At 46.4% G+C, this 23,021-nt stretch overlaps 15 non-coding genes across 15 annotated transcripts; all 15 read right to left on the reverse strand.

Annotated features, from left to right (window-relative positions):
* Nucleotides 1-23: 23 nt before the first annotated feature.
* On the reverse strand, nt 24-214 carry LOC142269689 (U2 spliceosomal RNA). Its single transcript, XR_012735115.1, has one exon. It is a non-coding gene; the product is annotated as a U2 spliceosomal RNA (small nuclear RNA).
* A 1,387-nt stretch (nt 215-1,601) lies between these two features.
* Nucleotides 1,602-1,792, reverse strand: LOC142269701 (U2 spliceosomal RNA). The gene has a single exon (XR_012735126.1). It is a non-coding gene; the product is annotated as a U2 spliceosomal RNA (small nuclear RNA).
* Nucleotides 1,793-3,179: 1,387 nt separating this feature from the next.
* On the reverse strand, nt 3,180-3,370 carry LOC142269714 (U2 spliceosomal RNA). Its single transcript, XR_012735138.1, has one exon. It is a non-coding gene; the product is annotated as a U2 spliceosomal RNA (small nuclear RNA).
* A 1,387-nt stretch (nt 3,371-4,757) lies between these two features.
* LOC142269726 (U2 spliceosomal RNA) lies at nt 4,758-4,948 on the reverse strand. Its single transcript, XR_012735149.1, has one exon. It is a non-coding gene; the product is annotated as a U2 spliceosomal RNA (small nuclear RNA).
* A 1,387-nt stretch (nt 4,949-6,335) lies between these two features.
* On the reverse strand, nt 6,336-6,526 carry LOC142269739 (U2 spliceosomal RNA). The gene has a single exon (XR_012735160.1). It is a non-coding gene; the product is annotated as a U2 spliceosomal RNA (small nuclear RNA).
* A 1,387-nt stretch (nt 6,527-7,913) lies between these two features.
* On the reverse strand, nt 7,914-8,104 carry LOC142269751 (U2 spliceosomal RNA). The gene has a single exon (XR_012735171.1). It is a non-coding gene; the product is annotated as a U2 spliceosomal RNA (small nuclear RNA).
* A 1,387-nt stretch (nt 8,105-9,491) lies between these two features.
* On the reverse strand, nt 9,492-9,682 carry LOC142269763 (U2 spliceosomal RNA). Its single transcript, XR_012735181.1, has one exon. It is a non-coding gene; the product is annotated as a U2 spliceosomal RNA (small nuclear RNA).
* A 1,387-nt stretch (nt 9,683-11,069) lies between these two features.
* Nucleotides 11,070-11,260, reverse strand: LOC142269775 (U2 spliceosomal RNA). The gene has a single exon (XR_012735187.1). It is a non-coding gene; the product is annotated as a U2 spliceosomal RNA (small nuclear RNA).
* A 1,387-nt stretch (nt 11,261-12,647) lies between these two features.
* Nucleotides 12,648-12,838, reverse strand: LOC142269781 (U2 spliceosomal RNA). The gene has a single exon (XR_012735188.1). It is a non-coding gene; the product is annotated as a U2 spliceosomal RNA (small nuclear RNA).
* A 1,387-nt stretch (nt 12,839-14,225) lies between these two features.
* On the reverse strand, nt 14,226-14,416 carry LOC142269783 (U2 spliceosomal RNA). The gene has a single exon (XR_012735189.1). It is a non-coding gene; the product is annotated as a U2 spliceosomal RNA (small nuclear RNA).
* A 1,387-nt stretch (nt 14,417-15,803) lies between these two features.
* On the reverse strand, nt 15,804-15,994 carry LOC142269784 (U2 spliceosomal RNA). The gene has a single exon (XR_012735190.1). It is a non-coding gene; the product is annotated as a U2 spliceosomal RNA (small nuclear RNA).
* A 1,387-nt stretch (nt 15,995-17,381) lies between these two features.
* Nucleotides 17,382-17,572, reverse strand: LOC142269785 (U2 spliceosomal RNA). The gene has a single exon (XR_012735191.1). It is a non-coding gene; the product is annotated as a U2 spliceosomal RNA (small nuclear RNA).
* Nucleotides 17,573-18,959: 1,387 nt separating this feature from the next.
* On the reverse strand, nt 18,960-19,150 carry LOC142269787 (U2 spliceosomal RNA). Its single transcript, XR_012735193.1, has one exon. It is a non-coding gene; the product is annotated as a U2 spliceosomal RNA (small nuclear RNA).
* A 1,387-nt stretch (nt 19,151-20,537) lies between these two features.
* LOC142269788 (U2 spliceosomal RNA) lies at nt 20,538-20,728 on the reverse strand. Its single transcript, XR_012735194.1, has one exon. It is a non-coding gene; the product is annotated as a U2 spliceosomal RNA (small nuclear RNA).
* A 1,387-nt stretch (nt 20,729-22,115) lies between these two features.
* Nucleotides 22,116-22,306, reverse strand: LOC142269789 (U2 spliceosomal RNA). The gene has a single exon (XR_012735195.1). It is a non-coding gene; the product is annotated as a U2 spliceosomal RNA (small nuclear RNA).
* Nucleotides 22,307-23,021: the final 715 nt, after the last annotated feature.

A 23,021-nucleotide genomic window follows, 5' to 3' on the forward strand; every position in this document is an offset into this window, starting at 1 on the left:
CTGCTTTTGGAAACTGGGTTAAGAAGGGGTGCACCGTTCCTGGAGGTACTGCAATACCAGGTCAATGCGTGGAGTGGACAGAGCAAGCTCTTTTTCCATCTCCCTGTTCTAAAAATCCATTTAATATATGGTCCCCAGATAGGGGACGTATCAGATATTAAACTGATAAGAACAGATACTACACTTGATCTTAGCCAAAAGGCCGAGAAGCGATAACCAGAATTGGTTTGGGCCTCGAGTGGCACCCTGGCCTATGCCGGACACATCTTAGGGAGAGAGAGCGAGAGGGAGACAAACCCACGCCTACACAAGACATTTTGTCACCCAAGCCAACCCTTGAAAAGGCTGCTTTGCAGAGCAAAAACAAGAAGAATGGTGCGTTTTGCAGCCGCCGCCCACTGCAATGAATCTGAATAACTCCTCCTTTAGGGCGCAAGCAACTCCCCTCCCCCTTGCAGTCTTTCCAATTCACGATACAAAAAGACGGACAGGACAGGTTGCCTGACTTTCCGTCACTGCCACCCTTTGCCATCCTTACCCGTAGAAAGCCCTTTCATCATCCCCAAACCCTAATCTTTTCCCTTTCCTTCCCAGCCCCCAAACCCTGCCCTCTGTACCTTTCTCACCACCCGCTTCCCTTCTCCTGTCATCCCCCTACCACCCGGGAAAAAAAGAGATTGCCCCCTCCTTCCACTAGCCCACCCTCCCACCCAAAGAACAACTTCTTCTGCGCAGCTTGTTTTCTAGGCAGCAGCGCTATTGTGATGTCATCGGGGGGCATTGTGACAAGCCGCCAGTGTTCCGTCTCTTCATGTTGTGCACAGTTCAAACGGAAAATACATCAACAGGCAGACTACAGAAAAGCTTACTATCAAAGGTTAGAGGGGGGCTTTCTCAGAGGGCTTTTTACAGTTTTTCTATTCCCAATTAGCCGTTTAAGTGTACTTATTGAAAGTAGTAATTCTTTCATAGGCCGCCCTTTCTTAGTATTTGACGTTCCTTATATTGCGGTATGAGGCTTCGCAGTAGGTTGCAAACATTCATCACCCATGACTGTCCCCAATTGAGCTCAGAAGCTCAATGTCTATCATGACCTCTCTTTTAGAATGTCCAAGAGCAAGCAAACTATTCCTCCAGGAGAGGGCGCCAACAGACTACTAAAGAGATCATCATTACTCAAAGAAAACCCCAAAAACCAATGCATGATAGGAATAAACAGGTAACTTTCTTTGGAGTGGAAGCGGAGAGATCGCACCAGATGCCAATTCTAGATCTTATCACACCTGTGGTCACTGCAGCAGCAGGTGAATCCACTTTGTCCAAAAGGGATCTATTCCATTCAATTGCAAATGATCTAGATAAGACAGAGAACTGCAGCACGGGGACATAGCCGAGTTGGTCAGGTTGAGTGGTGATGAGTTTGCTATTTGGATGAATAAAGAAAGTCAAAAGTGTGAAAGATAAAAAACAAAAGGAGGAAGTGTGAAAAGTGAATGGGCCAAATTGAGGTGCATATGAAGACGTATGCTTTCTTCCAATTCATTAAATCGGGCTAATATGAATCAGGTGAATTGAGTTCTGCTTTTGGAAACTGGGTTAAGAAGGGGTGCACCGTTCCTGGAGGTACTGCAATACCAGGTCAATGCGTGGAGTGGACAGAGCAAGCTCTTTTTCCATCTCCCTGTTCTAAAAATCCATTTAATATATGGTCCCCAGATAGGGGACGTATCAGATATTAAACTGATAAGAACAGATACTACACTTGATCTTAGCCAAAAGGCCGAGAAGCGATAACCAGAATTGGTTTGGGCCTCGAGTGGCACCCTGGCCTATGCCGGACACATCTTAGGGAGAGAGAGCGAGAGGGAGACAAACCCACGCCTACACAAGACATTTTGTCACCCAAGCCAACCCTTGAAAAGGCTGCTTTGCAGAGCAAAAACAAGAAGAATGGTGCGTTTTGCAGCCGCCGCCCACTGCAATGAATCTGAATAACTCCTCCTTTAGGGCGCAAGCAACTCCCCTCCCCCTTGCAGTCTTTCCAATTCACGATACAAAAAGACGGACAGGACAGGTTGCCTGACTTTCCGTCACTGCCACCCTTTGCCATCCTTACCCGTAGAAAGCCCTTTCATCATCCCCAAACCCTAATCTTTTCCCTTTCCTTCCCAGCCCCCAAACCCTGCCCTCTGTACCTTTCTCACCACCCGCTTCCCTTCTCCTGTCATCCCCCTACCACCCGGGAAAAAAAGAGATTGCCCCCTCCTTCCACTAGCCCACCCTCCCACCCAAAGAACAACTTCTTCTGCGCAGCTTGTTTTCTAGGCAGCAGCGCTATTGTGATGTCATCGGGGGGCATTGTGACAAGCCGCCAGTGTTCCGTCTCTTCATGTTGTGCACAGTTCAAACGGAAAATACATCAACAGGCAGACTACAGAAAAGCTTACTATCAAAGGTTAGAGGGGGGCTTTCTCAGAGGGCTTTTTACAGTTTTTCTATTCCCAATTAGCCGTTTAAGTGTACTTATTGAAAGTAGTAATTCTTTCATAGGCCGCCCTTTCTTAGTATTTGACGTTCCTTATATTGCGGTATGAGGCTTCGCAGTAGGTTGCAAACATTCATCACCCATGACTGTCCCCAATTGAGCTCAGAAGCTCAATGTCTATCATGACCTCTCTTTTAGAATGTCCAAGAGCAAGCAAACTATTCCTCCAGGAGAGGGCGCCAACAGACTACTAAAGAGATCATCATTACTCAAAGAAAACCCCAAAAACCAATGCATGATAGGAATAAACAGGTAACTTTCTTTGGAGTGGAAGCGGAGAGATCGCACCAGATGCCAATTCTAGATCTTATCACACCTGTGGTCACTGCAGCAGCAGGTGAATCCACTTTGTCCAAAAGGGATCTATTCCATTCAATTGCAAATGATCTAGATAAGACAGAGAACTGCAGCACGGGGACATAGCCGAGTTGGTCAGGTTGAGTGGTGATGAGTTTGCTATTTGGATGAATAAAGAAAGTCAAAAGTGTGAAAGATAAAAAACAAAAGGAGGAAGTGTGAAAAGTGAATGGGCCAAATTGAGGTGCATATGAAGACGTATGCTTTCTTCCAATTCATTAAATCGGGCTAATATGAATCAGGTGAATTGAGTTCTGCTTTTGGAAACTGGGTTAAGAAGGGGTGCACCGTTCCTGGAGGTACTGCAATACCAGGTCAATGCGTGGAGTGGACAGAGCAAGCTCTTTTTCCATCTCCCTGTTCTAAAAATCCATTTAATATATGGTCCCCAGATAGGGGACGTATCAGATATTAAACTGATAAGAACAGATACTACACTTGATCTTAGCCAAAAGGCCGAGAAGCGATAACCAGAATTGGTTTGGGCCTCGAGTGGCACCCTGGCCTATGCCGGACACATCTTAGGGAGAGAGAGCGAGAGGGAGACAAACCCACGCCTACACAAGACATTTTGTCACCCAAGCCAACCCTTGAAAAGGCTGCTTTGCAGAGCAAAAACAAGAAGAATGGTGCGTTTTGCAGCCGCCGCCCACTGCAATGAATCTGAATAACTCCTCCTTTAGGGCGCAAGCAACTCCCCTCCCCCTTGCAGTCTTTCCAATTCACGATACAAAAAGACGGACAGGACAGGTTGCCTGACTTTCCGTCACTGCCACCCTTTGCCATCCTTACCCGTAGAAAGCCCTTTCATCATCCCCAAACCCTAATCTTTTCCCTTTCCTTCCCAGCCCCCAAACCCTGCCCTCTGTACCTTTCTCACCACCCGCTTCCCTTCTCCTGTCATCCCCCTACCACCCGGGAAAAAAAGAGATTGCCCCCTCCTTCCACTAGCCCACCCTCCCACCCAAAGAACAACTTCTTCTGCGCAGCTTGTTTTCTAGGCAGCAGCGCTATTGTGATGTCATCGGGGGGCATTGTGACAAGCCGCCAGTGTTCCGTCTCTTCATGTTGTGCACAGTTCAAACGGAAAATACATCAACAGGCAGACTACAGAAAAGCTTACTATCAAAGGTTAGAGGGGGGCTTTCTCAGAGGGCTTTTTACAGTTTTTCTATTCCCAATTAGCCGTTTAAGTGTACTTATTGAAAGTAGTAATTCTTTCATAGGCCGCCCTTTCTTAGTATTTGACGTTCCTTATATTGCGGTATGAGGCTTCGCAGTAGGTTGCAAACATTCATCACCCATGACTGTCCCCAATTGAGCTCAGAAGCTCAATGTCTATCATGACCTCTCTTTTAGAATGTCCAAGAGCAAGCAAACTATTCCTCCAGGAGAGGGCGCCAACAGACTACTAAAGAGATCATCATTACTCAAAGAAAACCCCAAAAACCAATGCATGATAGGAATAAACAGGTAACTTTCTTTGGAGTGGAAGCGGAGAGATCGCACCAGATGCCAATTCTAGATCTTATCACACCTGTGGTCACTGCAGCAGCAGGTGAATCCACTTTGTCCAAAAGGGATCTATTCCATTCAATTGCAAATGATCTAGATAAGACAGAGAACTGCAGCACGGGGACATAGCCGAGTTGGTCAGGTTGAGTGGTGATGAGTTTGCTATTTGGATGAATAAAGAAAGTCAAAAGTGTGAAAGATAAAAAACAAAAGGAGGAAGTGTGAAAAGTGAATGGGCCAAATTGAGGTGCATATGAAGACGTATGCTTTCTTCCAATTCATTAAATCGGGCTAATATGAATCAGGTGAATTGAGTTCTGCTTTTGGAAACTGGGTTAAGAAGGGGTGCACCGTTCCTGGAGGTACTGCAATACCAGGTCAATGCGTGGAGTGGACAGAGCAAGCTCTTTTTCCATCTCCCTGTTCTAAAAATCCATTTAATATATGGTCCCCAGATAGGGGACGTATCAGATATTAAACTGATAAGAACAGATACTACACTTGATCTTAGCCAAAAGGCCGAGAAGCGATAACCAGAATTGGTTTGGGCCTCGAGTGGCACCCTGGCCTATGCCGGACACATCTTAGGGAGAGAGAGCGAGAGGGAGACAAACCCACGCCTACACAAGACATTTTGTCACCCAAGCCAACCCTTGAAAAGGCTGCTTTGCAGAGCAAAAACAAGAAGAATGGTGCGTTTTGCAGCCGCCGCCCACTGCAATGAATCTGAATAACTCCTCCTTTAGGGCGCAAGCAACTCCCCTCCCCCTTGCAGTCTTTCCAATTCACGATACAAAAAGACGGACAGGACAGGTTGCCTGACTTTCCGTCACTGCCACCCTTTGCCATCCTTACCCGTAGAAAGCCCTTTCATCATCCCCAAACCCTAATCTTTTCCCTTTCCTTCCCAGCCCCCAAACCCTGCCCTCTGTACCTTTCTCACCACCCGCTTCCCTTCTCCTGTCATCCCCCTACCACCCGGGAAAAAAAGAGATTGCCCCCTCCTTCCACTAGCCCACCCTCCCACCCAAAGAACAACTTCTTCTGCGCAGCTTGTTTTCTAGGCAGCAGCGCTATTGTGATGTCATCGGGGGGCATTGTGACAAGCCGCCAGTGTTCCGTCTCTTCATGTTGTGCACAGTTCAAACGGAAAATACATCAACAGGCAGACTACAGAAAAGCTTACTATCAAAGGTTAGAGGGGGGCTTTCTCAGAGGGCTTTTTACAGTTTTTCTATTCCCAATTAGCCGTTTAAGTGTACTTATTGAAAGTAGTAATTCTTTCATAGGCCGCCCTTTCTTAGTATTTGACGTTCCTTATATTGCGGTATGAGGCTTCGCAGTAGGTTGCAAACATTCATCACCCATGACTGTCCCCAATTGAGCTCAGAAGCTCAATGTCTATCATGACCTCTCTTTTAGAATGTCCAAGAGCAAGCAAACTATTCCTCCAGGAGAGGGCGCCAACAGACTACTAAAGAGATCATCATTACTCAAAGAAAACCCCAAAAACCAATGCATGATAGGAATAAACAGGTAACTTTCTTTGGAGTGGAAGCGGAGAGATCGCACCAGATGCCAATTCTAGATCTTATCACACCTGTGGTCACTGCAGCAGCAGGTGAATCCACTTTGTCCAAAAGGGATCTATTCCATTCAATTGCAAATGATCTAGATAAGACAGAGAACTGCAGCACGGGGACATAGCCGAGTTGGTCAGGTTGAGTGGTGATGAGTTTGCTATTTGGATGAATAAAGAAAGTCAAAAGTGTGAAAGATAAAAAACAAAAGGAGGAAGTGTGAAAAGTGAATGGGCCAATTTGAGGTGCATATGAAGACGTATGCTTTCTTCCAATTCATTAAATCGGGCTAATATGAATCAGGTGAATTGAGTTCTGCTTTTGGAAACTGGGTTAAGAAGGGGTGCACCGTTCCTGGAGGTACTGCAATACCAGGTCAATGCGTGGAGTGGACAGAGCAAGCTCTTTTTCCATCTCCCTGTTCTAAAAATCCATTTAATATATGGTCCCCAGATAGGGGACGTATCAGATATTAAACTGATAAGAACAGATACTACACTTGATCTTAGCCAAAAGGCCGAGAAGCGATAACCAGAATTGGTTTGGGCCTCGAGTGGCACCCTGGCCTATGCCGGACACATCTTAGGGAGAGAGAGCGAGAGGGAGACAAACCCACGCCTACACAAGACATTTTGTCACCCAAGCCAACCCTTGAAAAGGCTGCTTTGCAGAGCAAAAACAAGAAGAATGGTGCGTTTTGCAGCCGCCGCCCACTGCAATGAATCTGAATAACTCCTCCTTTAGGGCGCAAGCAACTCCCCTCCCCCTTGCAGTCTTTCCAATTCACGATACAAAAAGACGGACAGGACAGGTTGCCTGACTTTCCGTCACTGCCACCCTTTGCCATCCTTACCCGTAGAAAGCCCTTTCATCATCCCCAAACCCTAATCTTTTCCCTTTCCTTCCCAGCCCCCAAACCCTGCCCTCTGTACCTTTCTCACCACCCGCTTCCCTTCTCCTGTCATCCCCCTACCACCCGGGAAAAAAAGAGATTGCCCCCTCCTTCCACTAGCCCACCCTCCCACCCAAAGAACAACTTCTTCTGCGCAGCTTGTTTTCTAGGCAGCAGCGCTATTGTGATGTCATCGGGGGGCATTGTGACAAGCCGCCAGTGTTCCGTCTCTTCATGTTGTGCACAGTTCAAACGGAAAATACATCAACAGGCAGACTACAGAAAAGCTTACTATCAAAGGTTAGAGGGGGGCTTTCTCAGAGGGCTTTTTACAGTTTTTCTATTCCCAATTAGCCGTTTAAGTGTACTTATTGAAAGTAGTAATTCTTTCATAGGCCGCCCTTTCTTAGTATTTGACGTTCCTTATATTGCGGTATGAGGCTTCGCAGTAGGTTGCAAACATTCATCACCCATGACTGTCCCCAATTGAGCTCAGAAGCTCAATGTCTATCATGACCTCTCTTTTAGAATGTCCAAGAGCAAGCAAACTATTCCTCCAGGAGAGGGCGCCAACAGACTACTAAAGAGATCATCATTACTCAAAGAAAACCCCAAAAACCAATGCATGATAGGAATAAACAGGTAACTTTCTTTGGAGTGGAAGCGGAGAGATCGCACCAGATGCCAATTCTAGATCTTATCACACCTGTGGTCACTGCAGCAGCAGGTGAATCCACTTTGTCCAAAAGGGATCTATTCCATTCAATTGCAAATGATCTAGATAAGACAGAGAACTGCAGCACGGGGACATAGCCGAGTTGGTCAGGTTGAGTGGTGATGAGTTTGCTATTTGGATGAATAAAGAAAGTCAAAAGTGTGAAAGATAAAAAACAAAAGGAGGAAGTGTGAAAAGTGAATGGGCCAAATTGAGGTGCATATGAAGACGTATGCTTTCTTCCAATTCATTAAATCGGGCTAATATGAATCAGGTGAATTGAGTTCTGCTTTTGGAAACTGGGTTAAGAAGGGGTGCACCGTTCCTGGAGGTACTGCAATACCAGGTCAATGCGTGGAGTGGACAGAGCAAGCTCTTTTTCCATCTCCCTGTTCTAAAAATCCATTTAATATATGGTCCCCAGATAGGGGACGTATCAGATATTAAACTGATAAGAACAGATACTACACTTGATCTTAGCCAAAAGGCCGAGAAGCGATAACCAGAATTGGTTTGGGCCTCGAGTGGCACCCTGGCCTATGCCGGACACATCTTAGGGAGAGAGAGCGAGAGGGAGACAAACCCACGCCTACACAAGACATTTTGTCACCCAAGCCAACCCTTGAAAAGGCTGCTTTGCAGAGCAAAAACAAGAAGAATGGTGCGTTTTGCAGCCGCCGCCCACTGCAATGAATCTGAATAACTCCTCCTTTAGGGCGCAAGCAACTCCCCTCCCCCTTGCAGTCTTTCCAATTCACGATACAAAAAGACGGACAGGACAGGTTGCCTGACTTTCCGTCACTGCCACCCTTTGCCATCCTTACCCGTAGAAAGCCCTTTCATCATCCCCAAACCCTAATCTTTTCCCTTTCCTTCCCAGCCCCCAAACCCTGCCCTCTGTACCTTTCTCACCACCCGCTTCCCTTCTCCTGTCATCCCCCTACCACCCGGGAAAAAAAGAGATTGCCCCCTCCTTCCACTAGCCCACCCTCCCACCCAAAGAACAACTTCTTCTGCGCAGCTTGATTTCTAGGCAGCAGCGCTATTGTGATGTCATCGGGGGGCATTGTGACAAGCCGCCAGTGTTCCGTCTCTTCATGTTGTGCACAGTTCAAACGGAAAATACATCAACAGGCAGACTACAGAAAAGCTTACTATCAAAGGTTAGAGGGGGGCTTTCTCAGAGGGCTTTTTACAGTTTTTCTATTCCCAATTAGCTGTTTAAGTGTACTTATTGAAAGTAGTAATTCTTTCATAGGCCGCCCTTTCTTAGTATTTGACGTTCCTTATATTGCGGTATGAGGCTTCGCAGTAGGTTGCAAACATTCATCACCCATGACTGTCCCCAATTGAGCTCAGAAGCTCAATGTCTATCATGACCTCTCTTTTAGAATGTCCAAGAGCAAGCAAACTATTCCTCCAGGAGAGGGCGCCAACAGACTACTAAAGAGATCATCATTACTCAAAGAAAACCCCAAAAACCAATGCATGATAGGAATAAACAGGTAACTTTCTTTGGAGTGGAAGCGGAGAGATCGCACCAGATGCCAATTCTAGATCTTATCACACCTGTGGTCACTGCAGCAGCAGGTGAATCCACTTTGTCCAAAAGGGATCTATTCCATTCAATTGCAAATGATCTAGATAAGACAGAGAACTGCAGCACGGGGACATAGCCGAGTTGGTCAGGTTGAGTGGTGATGAGTTTGCTATTTGGATGAATAAAGAAAGTCAAAAGTGTGAAAGATAAAAAACAAAAGGAGGAAGTGTGAAAAGTGAATGGGCCAAATTGAGGTGCATATGAAGACGTATGCTTTCTTCCAATTCATTAAATCGGGCTAATATGAATCAGGTGAATTGAGTTCTGCTTTTGGAAACTGGGTTAAGAAGGGGTGCACCGTTCCTGGAGGTACTGCAATACCAGGTCAATGCGTGGAGTGGACAGAGCAAGCTCTTTTTCCATCTCCCTGTTCTAAAAATCCATTTAATATATGGTCCCCAGATAGGGGACGTATCAGATATTAAACTGATAAGAACAGATACTACACTTGATCTTAGCCAAAAGGCCGAGAAGCGATAACCAGAATTGGTTTGGGCCTCGAGTGGCACCCTGGCCTATGCCGGACACATCTTAGGGAGAGAGAGCGAGAGGGAGACAAACCCACGCCTACACAAGACATTTTGTCACCCAAGCCAACCCTTGAAAAGGCTGCTTTGCAGAGCAAAAACAAGAAGAATGGTGCGTTTTGCAGCCGCCGCCCACTGCAATGAATCTGAATAACTCCTCCTTTAGGGCGCAAGCAACTCCCCTCCCCCTTGCAGTCTTTCCAATTCACGATACAAAAAGACGGACAGGACAGGTTGCCTGACTTTCCGTCACTGCCACCCTTTGCCATCCTTACCCGTAGAAAGCCCTTTCATCATCCCCAAACCCTAATCTTTTCCCTTTCCTTCCCAGCCCCCAAACCCTGCCCTCTGTACCTTTCTCACCACCCGCTTCCCTTCTCCTGTCATCCCCCTACCACCCGGGAAAAAAAGAGATTGCCCCCTCCTTCCACTAGCCCACCCTCCCACCCAAAGAACAACTTCTTCTGCGCAGCTTGTTTTCTAGGCAGCAGCGCTATTGTGATGTCATCGGGGGGCATTGTGACAAGCCGCCAGTGTTCCGTCTCTTCATGTTGTGCACAGTTCAAACGGAAAATACATCAACAGGCAGACTACAGAAAAGCTTACTATCAAAGGTTAGAGGGGGGCTTTCTCAGAGGGCTTTTTACAGTTTTTCTATTCCCAATTAGCCGTTTAAGTGTACTTATTGAAAGTAGTAATTCTTTCATAGGCCGCCCTTTCTTAGTATTTGACGTTCCTTATATTGCGGTATGAGGCTTCGCAGTAGGTTGCAAACATTCATCACCCATGACTGTCCCCAATTGAGCTCAGAAGCTCAATGTCTATCATGACCTCTCTTTTAGAATGTCCAAGAGCAAGCAAACTATTCCTCCAGGAGAGGGCGCCAACAGACTACTAAAGAGATCATCATTACTCAAAGAAAACCCCAAAAACCAATGCATGATAGGAATAAACAGGTAACTTTCTTTGGAGTGGAAGCGGAGAGATCGCACCAGATGCCAATTCTAGATCTTATCACACCTGTGGTCACTGCAGCAGCAGGTGAATCCACTTTGTCCAAAAGGGATCTATTCCATTCAATTGCAAATGATCTAGATAAGACAGAGAACTGCAGCACGGGGACATAGCCGAGTTGGTCAGGTTGAGTGGTGATGAGTTTGCTATTTGGATGAATAAAGAAAGTCAAAAGTGTGAAAGATAAAAAACAAAAGGAGGAAGTGTGAAAAGTGAATGGGCCAAATTGAGGTGCATATGAAGACGTATGCTTTCTTCCAATTCATTAAATCGGGCTAATATGAATCAGGTGAATTGAGTTCTGCTTTTGGAAACTGGGTTAAGAAGGGGTGCACCGTTCCTGGAGGTACTGCAATACCAGGTCAATGCGTGGAGTGGACAGAGCAAGCTCTTTTTCCATCTCCCTGTTCTAAAAATCCATTTAATATATGGTCCCCAGATAGGGGACGTATCAGATATTAAACTGATAAGAACAGATACTACACTTGATCTTAGCCAAAAGGCCGAGAAGCGATAACCAGAATTGGTTTGGGCCTCGAGTGGCACCCTGGCCTATGCCGGACACATCTTAGGGAGAGAGAGCGAGAGGGAGACAAACCCACGCCTACACAAGACATTTTGTCACCCAAGCCAACCCTTGAAAAGGCTGCTTTGCAGAGCAAAAACAAGAAGAATGGTGCATTTTGCAGCCGCCGCCCACTGCAATGAATCTGAATAACTCCTCCTTTAGGGCGCAAGCAACTCCCCTCCCCCTTGCAGTCTTTCCAATTCACGATACAAAAAGACGGACAGGACAGGTTGCCTGACTTTCCGTCACTGCCACCCTTTGCCATCCTTACCCGTAGAAAGCCCTTTCATCATCCCCAAACCCTAATCTTTTCCCTTTCCTTCCCAGCCCCCAAACCCTGCCCTCTGTACCTTTCTCACCACCCGCTTCCCTTCTCCTGTCATCCCCCTACCACCCGGGAAAAAAAGAGATTGCCCCCTCCTTCCACTAGCCCACCCTCCCACCCAAAGAACAACTTCTTCTGCGCAGCTTGTTTTCTAGGCAGCAGCGCTATTGTGATGTCATCGGGGGGCATTGTGACAAGCCGCCAGTGTTCCGTCTCTTCATGTTGTGCACAGTTCAAACGGAAAATACATCAACAGGCAGACTACAGAAAAGCTTACTATCAAAGGTTAGAGGGGGGCTTTCTCAGAGGGCTTTTTACAGTTTTTCTATTCCCAATTAGCCGTTTAAGTGTACTTATTGAAAGTAGTAATTCTTTCATAGGCCGCCCTTTCTTAGTATTTGACGTTCCTTATATTGCGGTATGAGGCTTCGCAGTAGGTTGCAAACATTCATCACCCATGACTGTCCCCAATTGAGCTCAGAAGCTCAATGTCTATCATGACCTCTCTTTTAGAATGTCCAAGAGCAAGCAAACTATTCCTCCAGGAGAGGGCGCCAACAGACTACTAAAGAGATCATCATTACTCAAAGAAAACCCCAAAAACCAATGCATGATAGGAATAAACAGGTAACTTTCTTTGGAGTGGAAGCGGAGAGATCGCACCAGATGCCAATTCTAGATCTTATCACACCTGTGGTCACTGCAGCAGCAGGTGAATCCACTTTGTCCAAAAGGGATCTATTCCATTCAATTGCAAATGATCTAGATAAGACAGAGAACTGCAGCACGGGGACATAGCCGAGTTGGTCAGGTTGAGTGGTGATGAGTTTGCTATTTGGATGAATAAAGAAAGTCAAAAGTGTGAAAGATAAAAAACAAAAGGAGGAAGTGTGAAAAGTGAATGGGCCAAATTGAGGTGCATATGAAGACGTATGCTTTCTTCCAATTCATTAAATCGGGCTAATATGAATCAGGTGAATTGAGTTCTGCTTTTGGAAACTGGGTTAAGAAGGGGTGCACCGTTCCTGGAGGTACTGCAATACCAGGTCAATGCGTGGAGTGGACAGAGCAAGCTCTTTTTCCATCTCCCTGTTCTAAAAATCCATTTAATATATGGTCCCCAGATAGGGGACGTATCAGATATTAAACTGATAAGAACAGATACTACACTTGATCTTAGCCAAAAGGCCGAGAAGCGATAACCAGAATTGGTTTGGGCCTCGAGTGGCACCCTGGCCTATGCCGGACACATCTTAGGGAGAGAGAGCGAGAGGGAGACAAACCCACGCCTACACAAGACATTTTGTCACCCAAGCCAACCCTTGAAAAGGCTGCTTTGCAGAGCAAAAACAAGAAGAATGGTGCGTTTTGCAGCCGCCGCCCACTGCAATGAATCTGAATAACTCCTCCTTTAGGGCGCAAGCAACTCCCCTCCCCCTTGCAGTCTTTCCAATTCACGATACAAAAAGACGGACAGGACAGGTTGCCTGACTTTCCGTCACTGCCACCCTTTGCCATCCTTACCCGTAGAAAGCCCTTTCATCATCCCCAAACCCTAATCTTTTCCCTTTCCTTCCCAGCCCCCAAACCCTGCCCTCTGTACCTTTCTCACCACCCGCTTCCCTTCTCCTGTCATCCCCCTACCACCCGGGAAAAAAAGAGATTGCCCCCTCCTTCCACTAGCCCACCCTCCCACCCAAAGAACAACTTCTTCTGCGCAGCTTGTTTTCTAGGCAGCAGCGCTATTGTGATGTCATCGGGGGGCATTGTGACAAGCCGCCAGTGTTCCGTCTCTTCATGTTGTGCACAGTTCAAACGGAAAATACATCAACAGGCAGACTACAGAAAAGCTTACTATCAAAGGTTAGAGGGGGGCTTTCTCAGAGGGCTTTTTACAGTTTTTCTATTCCCAATTAGCCGTTTAAGTGTACTTATTGAAAGTAGTAATTCTTTCATAGGCCGCCCTTTCTTAGTATTTGACGTTCCTTATATTGCGGTATGAGGCTTCGCAGTAGGTTGCAAACATTCATCACCCATGACTGTCCCCAATTGAGCTCAGAAGCTCAATGTCTATCATGACCTCTCTTTTAGAATGTCCAAGAGCAAGCAAACTATTCCTCCAGGAGAGGGCGCCAACAGACTACTAAAGAGATCATCATTACTCAAAGAAAACCCCAAAAACCAATGCATGATAGGAATAAACAGGTAACTTTCTTTGGAGTGGAAGCGGAGAGATCGCACCAGATGCCAATTCTAGATCTTATCACACCTGTGGTCACTGCAGCAGCAGGTGAATCCACTTTGTCCAAAAGGGATCTATTCCATTCAATTGCAAATGATCTAGATAAGACAGAGAACTGCAGCACGGGGACATAGCCGAGTTGGTCAGGTTGAGTGGTGATGAGTTTGCTATTTGGATGAATAAAGAAAGTCAAAAGTGTGAAAGATAAAAAACAAAAGGAGGAAGTGTGAAAAGTGAATGGGCCAAATTGAGGTGCATATGAAGACGTATGCTTTCTTCCAATTCATTAAATCGGGCTAATATGAATCAGGTGAATTGAGTTCTGCTTTTGGAAACTGGGTTAAGAAGGGGTGCACCGTTCCTGGAGGTACTGCAATACCAGGTCAATGCGTGGAGTGGACAGAGCAAGCTCTTTTTCCATCTCCCTGTTCTAAAAATCCATTTAATATATGGTCCCCAGATAGGGGACGTATCAGATATTAAACTGATAAGAACAGATACTACACTTGATCTTAGCCAAAAGGCCGAGAAGCGATAACCAGAATTGGTTTGGGCCTCGAGTGGCACCCTGGCCTATGCCGGACACATCTTAGGGAGAGAGAGCGAGAGGGAGACAAACCCACGCCTACACAAGACATTTTGTCACCCAAGCCAACCCTTGAAAAGGCTGCTTTGCAGAGCAAAAACAAGAAGAATGGTGCGTTTTGCAGCCGCCGCCCACTGCAATGAATCTGAATAACTCCTCCTTTAGGGCGCAAGCAACTCCCCTCCCCCTTGCAGTCTTTCCAATTCACGATACAAAAAGACGGACAGGACAGGTTGCCTGACTTTCCGTCACTGCCACCCTTTGCCATCCTTACCCGTAGAAAGCCCTTTCATCATCCCCAAACCCTAATCTTTTCCCTTTCCTTCCCAGCCCCCAAACCCTGCCCTCTGTACCTTTCTCACCACCCGCTTCCCTTCTCCTGTCATCCCCCTACCACCCGGGAAAAAAAGAGATTGCCCCCTCCTTCCACTAGCCCACCCTCCCACCCAAAGAACAACTTCTTCTGCGCAGCTTGTTTTCTAGGCAGCAGCGCTATTGTGATGTCATCGGGGGGCATTGTGACAAGCCGCCAGTGTTCCGTCTCTTCATGTTGTGCACAGTTCAAACGGAAAATACATCAACAGGCAGACTACAGAAAAGCTTACTATCAAAGGTTAGAGGGGGGCTTTCTCAGAGGGCTTTTTACAGTTTTTCTATTCCCAATTAGCCGTTTAAGTGTACTTATTGAAAGTAGTAATTCTTTCATAGGCCGCCCTTTCTTAGTATTTGACGTTCCTTATATTGCGGTATGAGGCTTCGCAGTAGGTTGCAAACATTCATCACCCATGACTGTCCCCAATTGAGCTCAGAAGCTCAATGTCTATCATGACCTCTCTTTTAGAATGTCCAAGAGCAAGCAAACTATTCCTCCAGGAGAGGGCGCCAACAGACTACTAAAGAGATCATCATTACTCAAAGAAAACCCCAAAAACCAATGCATGATAGGAATAAACAGGTAACTTTCTTTGGAGTGGAAGCGGAGAGATCGCACCAGATGCCAATTCTAGATCTTATCACACCTGTGGTCACTGCAGCAGCAGGTGAATCCACTTTGTCCAAAAGGGATCTATTCCATTCAATTGCAAATGATCTAGATAAGACAGAGAACTGCAGCACGGGGACATAGCCGAGTTGGTCAGGTTGAGTGGTGATGAGTTTGCTATTTGGATGAATAAAGAAAGTCAAAAGTGTGAAAGATAAAAAACAAAAGGAGGAAGTGTGAAAAGTGAATGGGCCAAATTGAGGTGCATATGAAGACGTATGCTTTCTTCCAATTCATTAAATCGGGCTAATATGAATCAGGTGAATTGAGTTCTGCTTTTGGAAACTGGGTTAAGAAGGGGTGCACCGTTCCTGGAGGTACTGCAATACCAGGTCAATGCGTGGAGTGGACAGAGCAAGCTCTTTTTCCATCTCCCTGTTCTAAAAATCCATTTAATATATGGTCCCCAGATAGGGGACGTATCAGATATTAAACTGATAAGAACAGATACTACACTTGATCTTAGCCAAAAGGCCGAGAAGCGATAACCAGAATTGGTTTGGGCCTCGAGTGGCACCCTGGCCTATGCCGGACACATCTTAGGGAGAGAGAGCGAGAGGGAGACAAACCCACGCCTACACAAGACATTTTGTCACCCAAGCCAACCCTTGAAAAGGCTGCTTTGCAGAGCAAAAACAAGAAGAATGGTGCGTTTTGCAGCCGCCGCCCACTGCAATGAATCTGAATAACTCCTCCTTTAGGGCGCAAGCAACTCCCCTCCCCCTTGCAGTCTTTCCAATTCACGATACAAAAAGACGGACAGGACAGGTTGCCTGACTTTCCGTCACTGCCACCCTTTGCCATCCTTACCCGTAGAAAGCCCTTTCATCATCCCCAAACCCTAATCTTTTCCCTTTCCTTCCCAGCCCCCAAACCCTGCCCTCTGTACCTTTCTCACCACCCGCTTCCCTTCTCCTGTCATCCCCCTACCACCCGGGAAAAAAAGAGATTGCCCCCTCCTTCCACTAGCCCACCCTCCCACCCAAAGAACAACTTCTTCTGCGCAGCTTGTTTTCTAGGCAGCAGCGCTATTGTGATGTCATCGGGGGGCATTGTGACAAGCCGCCAGTGTTCCGTCTCTTCATGTTGTGCACAGTTCAAACGGAAAATACATCAACAGGCAGACTACAGAAAAGCTTACTATCAAAGGTTAGAGGGGGGCTTTCTCAGAGGGCTTTTTACAGTTTTTCTATTCCCAATTAGCCGTTTAAGTGTACTTATTGAAAGTAGTAATTCTTTCATAGGCCGCCCTTTCTTAGTATTTGACGTTCCTTATATTGCGGTATGAGGCTTCGCAGTAGGTTGCAAACATTCATCACCCATGACTGTCCCCAATTGAGCTCAGAAGCTCAATGTCTATCATGACCTCTCTTTTAGAATGTCCAAGAGCAAGCAAACTATTCCTCCAGGAGAGGGCGCCAACAGACTACTAAAGAGATCATCATTACTCAAAGAAAACCCCAAAAACCAATGCATGATAGGAATAAACAGGTAACTTTCTTTGGAGTGGAAGCGGAGAGATCGCACCAGATGCCAATTCTAGATCTTATCACACCTGTGGTCACTGCAGCAGCAGGTGAATCCACTTTGTCCAAAAGGGATCTATTCCATTCAATTGCAAATGATCTAGATAAGACAGAGAACTGCAGCACGGGGACATAGCCGAGTTGGTCAGGTTGAGTGGTGATGAGTTTGCTATTTGGATGAATAAAGAAAGTCAAAAGTGTGAAAGATAAAAAACAAAAGGAGGAAGTGTGAAAAGTGAATGGGCCAAATTGAGGTGCATATGAAGACGTATGCTTTCTTCCAATTCATTAAATCGGGCTAATATGAATCAGGTGAATTGAGTTCTGCTTTTGGAAACTGGGTTAAGAAGGGGTGCACCGTTCCTGGAGGTACTGCAATACCAGGTCAATGCGTGGAGTGGACAGAGCAAGCTCTTTTTCCATCTCCCTGTTCTAAAAATCCATTTAATATATGGTCCCCAGATAGGGGACGTATCAGATATTAAACTGATAAGAACAGATACTACACTTGATCTTAGCCAAAAGGCCGAGAAGCGATAACCAGAATTGGTTTGGGCCTCGAGTGGCACCCTGGCCTATGCCGGACACATCTTAGGGAGAGAGAGCGAGAGGGAGACAAACCCACGCCTACACAAGACATTTTGTCACCCAAGCCAACCCTTGAAAAGGCTGCTTTGCAGAGCAAAAACAAGAAGAATGGTGCGTTTTGCAGCCGCCGCCCACTGCAATGAATCTGAATAACTCCTCCTTTAGGGCGCAAGCAACTCCCCTCCCCCTTGCAGTCTTTCCAATTCACGATACAAAAAGACGGACAGGACAGGTTGCCTGACTTTCCGTCACTGCCACCCTTTGCCATCCTTACCCGTAGAAAGCCCTTTCATCATCCCCAAACCCTAATCTTTTCCCTTTCCTTCCCAGCCCCCAAACCCTGCCCTCTGTACCTTTCTCACCACCCGCTTCCCTTCTCCTGTCATCCCCCTACCACCCGGGAAAAAAAGAGATTGCCCCCTCCTTCCACTAGCCCACCCTCCCACCCAAAGAACAACTTCTTCTGCGCAGCTTGTTTTCTAGGCAGCAGCGCTATTGTGATGTCATCGGGGGGCATTGTGACAAGCCGCCAGTGTTCCGTCTCTTCATGTTGTGCACAGTTCAAACGGAAAATACATCAACAGGCAGACTACAGAAAAGCTTACTATCAAAGGTTAGAGGGGGGCTTTCTCAGAGGGCTTTTTACAGTTTTTCTATTCCCAATTAGCCGTTTAAGTGTACTTATTGAAAGTAGTAATTCTTTCATAGGCCGCCCTTTCTTAGTATTTGACGTTCCTTATATTGCGGTATGAGGCTTCGCAGTAGGTTGCAAACATTCATCACCCATGACTGTCCCCAATTGAGCTCAGAAGCTCAATGTCTATCATGACCTCTCTTTTAGAATGTCCAAGAGCAAGCAAACTATTCCTCCAGGAGAGGGCGCCAACAGACTACTAAAGAGATCATCATTACTCAAAGAAAACCCCAAAAACCAATGCATGATAGGAATAAACAGGTAACTTTCTTTGGAGTGGAAGCGGAGAGATCGCACCAGATGCCAATTCTAGATCTTATCACACCTGTGGTCACTGCAGCAGCAGGTGAATCCACTTTGTCCAAAAGGGATCTATTCCATTCAATTGCAAATGATCTAGATAAGACAGAGAACTGCAGCACGGGGACATAGCCGAGTTGGTCAGGTTGAGTGGTGATGAGTTTGCTATTTGGATGAATAAAGAAAGTCAAAAGTGTGAAAAATAAAAAACAAAAGGAGGAAGTGTGAAAAGTGAATGGGCCAAATTGAGGTGCATATGAAGACGTATGCTTTCTTCCAATTCATTAAATCGGGCTAATATGAATCAGGTGAATTGAGTTCTGCTTTTGGAAACTGGGTTAAGAAGGGGTGCACCGTTCCTGGAGGTACTGCAATACCAGGTCAATGCGTGGAGTGGACAGAGCAAGCTCTTTTTCCATCTCCCTGTTCTAAAAATCCATTTAATATATGGTCCCCAGATAGGGGACGTATCAGATATTAAACTGATAAGAACAGATACTACACTTGATCTTAGCCAAAAGGCCGAGAAGCGATAACCAGAATTGGTTTGGGCCTCGAGTGGCACCCTGGCCTATGCCGGACACATCTTAGGGAGAGAGAGCGAGAGGGAGACAAACCCACGCCTACACAAGACATTTTGTCACCCAAGCCAACCCTTGAAAAGGCTGCTTTGCAGAGCAAAAACAAGAAGAATGGTGCGTTTTGCAGCCGCCGCCCACTGCAATGAATCTGAATAACTCCTCCTTTAGGGCGCAAGCAACTCCCCTCCCCCTTGCAGTCTTTCCAATTCACGATACAAAAAGACGGACAGGACAGGTTGCCTGACTTTCCGTCACTGCCACCCTTTGCCATCCTTACCCGTAGAAAGCCCTTTCATCATCCCCAAACCCTAATCTTTTCCCTTTCCTTCCCAGCCCCCAAACCCTGCCCTCTGTACCTTTCTCACCACCCGCTTCCCTTCTCCTGTCATCCCCCTACCACCCGGGAAAAAAAGAGATTGCCCCCTCCTTCCACTAGCCCACCCTCCCACCCAAAGAACAACTTCTTCTGCGCAGCTTGTTTTCTAGGCAGCAGCGCTATTGTGATGTCATCGGGGGGCATTGTGACAAGCCGCCAGTGTTCCGTCTCTTCATGTTGTGCACAGTTCAAACGGAAAATACATCAACAGGCAGACTACAGAAAAGCTTACTATCAAAGGTTAGAGGGGGGCTTTCTCAGAGGGCTTTTTACAGTTTTTCTATTCCCAATTAGCCGTTTAAGTGTACTTATTGAAAGTAGTAATTCTTTCATAGGCCGCCCTTTCTTAGTATTTGACGTTCCTTATATTGCGGTATGAGGCTTCGCAGTAGGTTGCAAACATTCATCACCCATGACTGTCCCCAATTGAGCTCAGAAGCTCAATGTCTATCATGACCTCTCTTTTAGAATGTCCAAGAGCAAGCAAACTATTCCTCCAGGAGAGGGCGCCAACAGACTACTAAAGAGATCATCATTACTCAAAGAAAACCCCAAAAACCAATGCATGATAGGAATAAACAGGTAACTTTCTTTGGAGTGGAAGCGGAGAGATCGCACCAGATGCCAATTCTAGATCTTATCACACCTGTGGTCACTGCAGCAGCAGGTGAATCCACTTTGTCCAAAAGGGATCTATTCCATTCAATTGCAAATGATCTAGATAAGACAGAGAACTGCAGCACGGGGACATAGCCGAGTTGGTCAGGTTGAGTGGTGATGAGTTTGCTATTTGGATGAATAAAGAAAGTCAAAAGTGTGAAAGATAAAAAACAAAAGGAGGAAGTGTGAAAAGTGAATGGGCCAAATTGAGGTGCATATGAAGACGTATGCTTTCTTCCAATTCATTAAATCGGGCTAATATGAATCAGGTGAATTGAGTTCTGCTTTTGGAAACTGGGTTAAGAAGGGGTGCACCGTTCCTGGAGGTACTGCAATACCAGGTCAATGCGTGGAGTGGACAGAGCAAGCTCTTTTTCCATCTCCCTGTTCTAAAAATCCATTTAATATATGGTCCCCAGATAGGGGACGTATCAGATATTAAACTGATAAGAACAGATACTACACTTGATCTTAGCCAAAAGGCCGAGAAGCGATAACCAGAATTGGTTTGGGCCTCGAGTGGCACCCTGGCCTATGCCGGACACATCTTAGGGAGAGAGAGCGAGAGGGAGACAAACCCACGCCTACACAAGACATTTTGTCACCCAAGCCAACCCTTGAAAAGGCTGCTTTGCAGAGCAAAAACAAGAAGAATGGTGCGTTTTGCAGCCGCCGCCCACTGCAATGAATCTGAATAACTCCTCCTTTAGGGCGCAAGCAACTCCCCTCCCCCTTGCAGTCTTTCCAATTCACGATACAAAAAGACGGACAGGACAGGTTGCCTGACTTTCCGTCACTGCCACCCTTTGCCATCCTTACCCGTAGAAAGCCCTTTCATCATCCCCAAACCCTAATCTTTTCCCTTTCCTTCCCAGCCCCCAAACCCTGCCCTCTGTACCTTTCTCACCACCCGCTTCCCTTCTCCTGTCATCCCCCTACCACCCGGGAAAAAAAGAGATTGCCCCCTCCTTCCACTAGCCCACCCTCCCACCCAAAGAACAACTTCTTCTGCGCAGCTTGTTTTCTAGGCAGCAGCGCTATTGTGATGTCATCGGGGGGCATTGTGACAAGCCGCCAGTGTTCCGTCTCTTCATGTTGTGCACAGTTCAAACGGAAAATACATCAACAGGCAGACTACAGAAAAGCTTACTATCAAAGGTTAGAGGGGGGCTTTCTCAGAGGGCTTTTTACAGTTTTTCTATTCCCAATTAGCCGTTTAAGTGTACTTATTGAAAGTAGTAATTCTTTCATAGGCCGCCCTTTCTTAGTATTTGACGTTCCTTATATTGCGGTATGAGGCTTCGCAGTAGGTTGCAAACATTCATCACCCATGACTGTCCCCAATTGAGCTCAGAAGCTCAATGTCTATCATGACCTCTCTTTTAGAATGTCCAAGAGCAAGCAAACTATTCCTCCAGGAGAGGGCGCCAACAGACTACTAAAGAGATCATCATTACTCAAAGAAAACCCCAAAAACCAATGCATGATAGGAATAAACAGGTAACTTTCTTTGGAGTGGAAGCGGAGAGATCGCACCAGATGCCAATTCTAGATCTTATCACACCTGTGGTCACTGCAGCAGCAGGTGAATCCACTTTGTCCAAAAGGGATCTATTCCATTCAATTGCAAATGATCTAGATAAGACAGAGAACTGCAGCACGGGGACATAGCCGAGTTGGTCAGGTTGAGTGGTGATGAGTTTGCTATTTGGATGAATAAAGAAAGTCAAAAGTGTGAAAGATAAAAAACAAAAGGAGGAAGTGTGAAAAGTGAATGGGCCAAATTGAGGTGCATATGAAGACGTATGCTTTCTTCCAATTCATTAAATCGGGCTAATATGAATCAGGTGAATTGAGTTCTGCTTTTGGAAACTGGGTTAAGAAGGGGTGCACCGTTCCTGGAGGTACTGCAATACCAGGTCAATGCGTGGAGTGGACAGAGCAAGCTCTTTTTCCATCTCCCTGTTCTAAAAATCCATTTAATATATGGTCCCCAGATAGGGGACGTATCAGATATTAAACTGATAAGAACAGATACTACACTTGATCTTAGCCAAAAGGCCGAGAAGCGATAACCAGAATTGGTTTGGGCCTCGAGTGGCACCCTGGCCTATGCCGGACACATCTTAGGGAGAGAGAGCGAGAGGGAGACAAACCCACGCCTACACAAGACATTTTGTCACCCAAGCCAACCCTTGAAAAGGCTGCTTTGCAGAGCAAAAACAAGAAGAATGGTGCGTTTTGCAGCCGCCGCCCACTGCAATGAATCTGAATAACTCCTCCTTTAGGGCGCAAGCAACTCCCCTCCCCCTTGCAGTCTTTCCAATTCACGATACAAAAAGACGGACAGGACAGGTTGCCTGACTTTCCGTCACTGCCACCCTTTGCCATCCTTACCCGTAGAAAGCCCTTTCATCATCCCCAAACCCTAATCTTTTCCCTTTCCTTCCCAGCCCCCAAACCCTGCCCTCTGTACCTTTCTCACCACCCGCTTCCCTTCTCCTGTCATCCCCCTACCACCCGGGAAAAAAAGAGATTGCCCCCTCCTTCCACTAGCCCACCCTCCCACCCAAAGAACAACTTCTTCTGCGCAGCTTGTTTTCTAGGCAGCAGCGCTATTGTGATGTCATCGGGGGGCATTGTGACAAGCCGCCAGTGTTCCGTCTCTTCATGTTGTGCACAGTTCAAACGGAAAATACATCAACAGGCAGACTACAGAAAAGCTTACTATCAAAGGTTAGAGGGGGGCTTTCTCAGAGGGCTTTTTACAGTTTTTCTATTCCCAATT

Source organism: Anomaloglossus baeobatrachus, unplaced genomic scaffold, assembly GCF_048569485.1.
Source record: "Anomaloglossus baeobatrachus isolate aAnoBae1 unplaced genomic scaffold, aAnoBae1.hap1 Scaffold_322, whole genome shotgun sequence".
Classification (NCBI taxonomy): Eukaryota; Metazoa; Chordata; class Amphibia; order Anura; family Aromobatidae; genus Anomaloglossus; species Anomaloglossus baeobatrachus.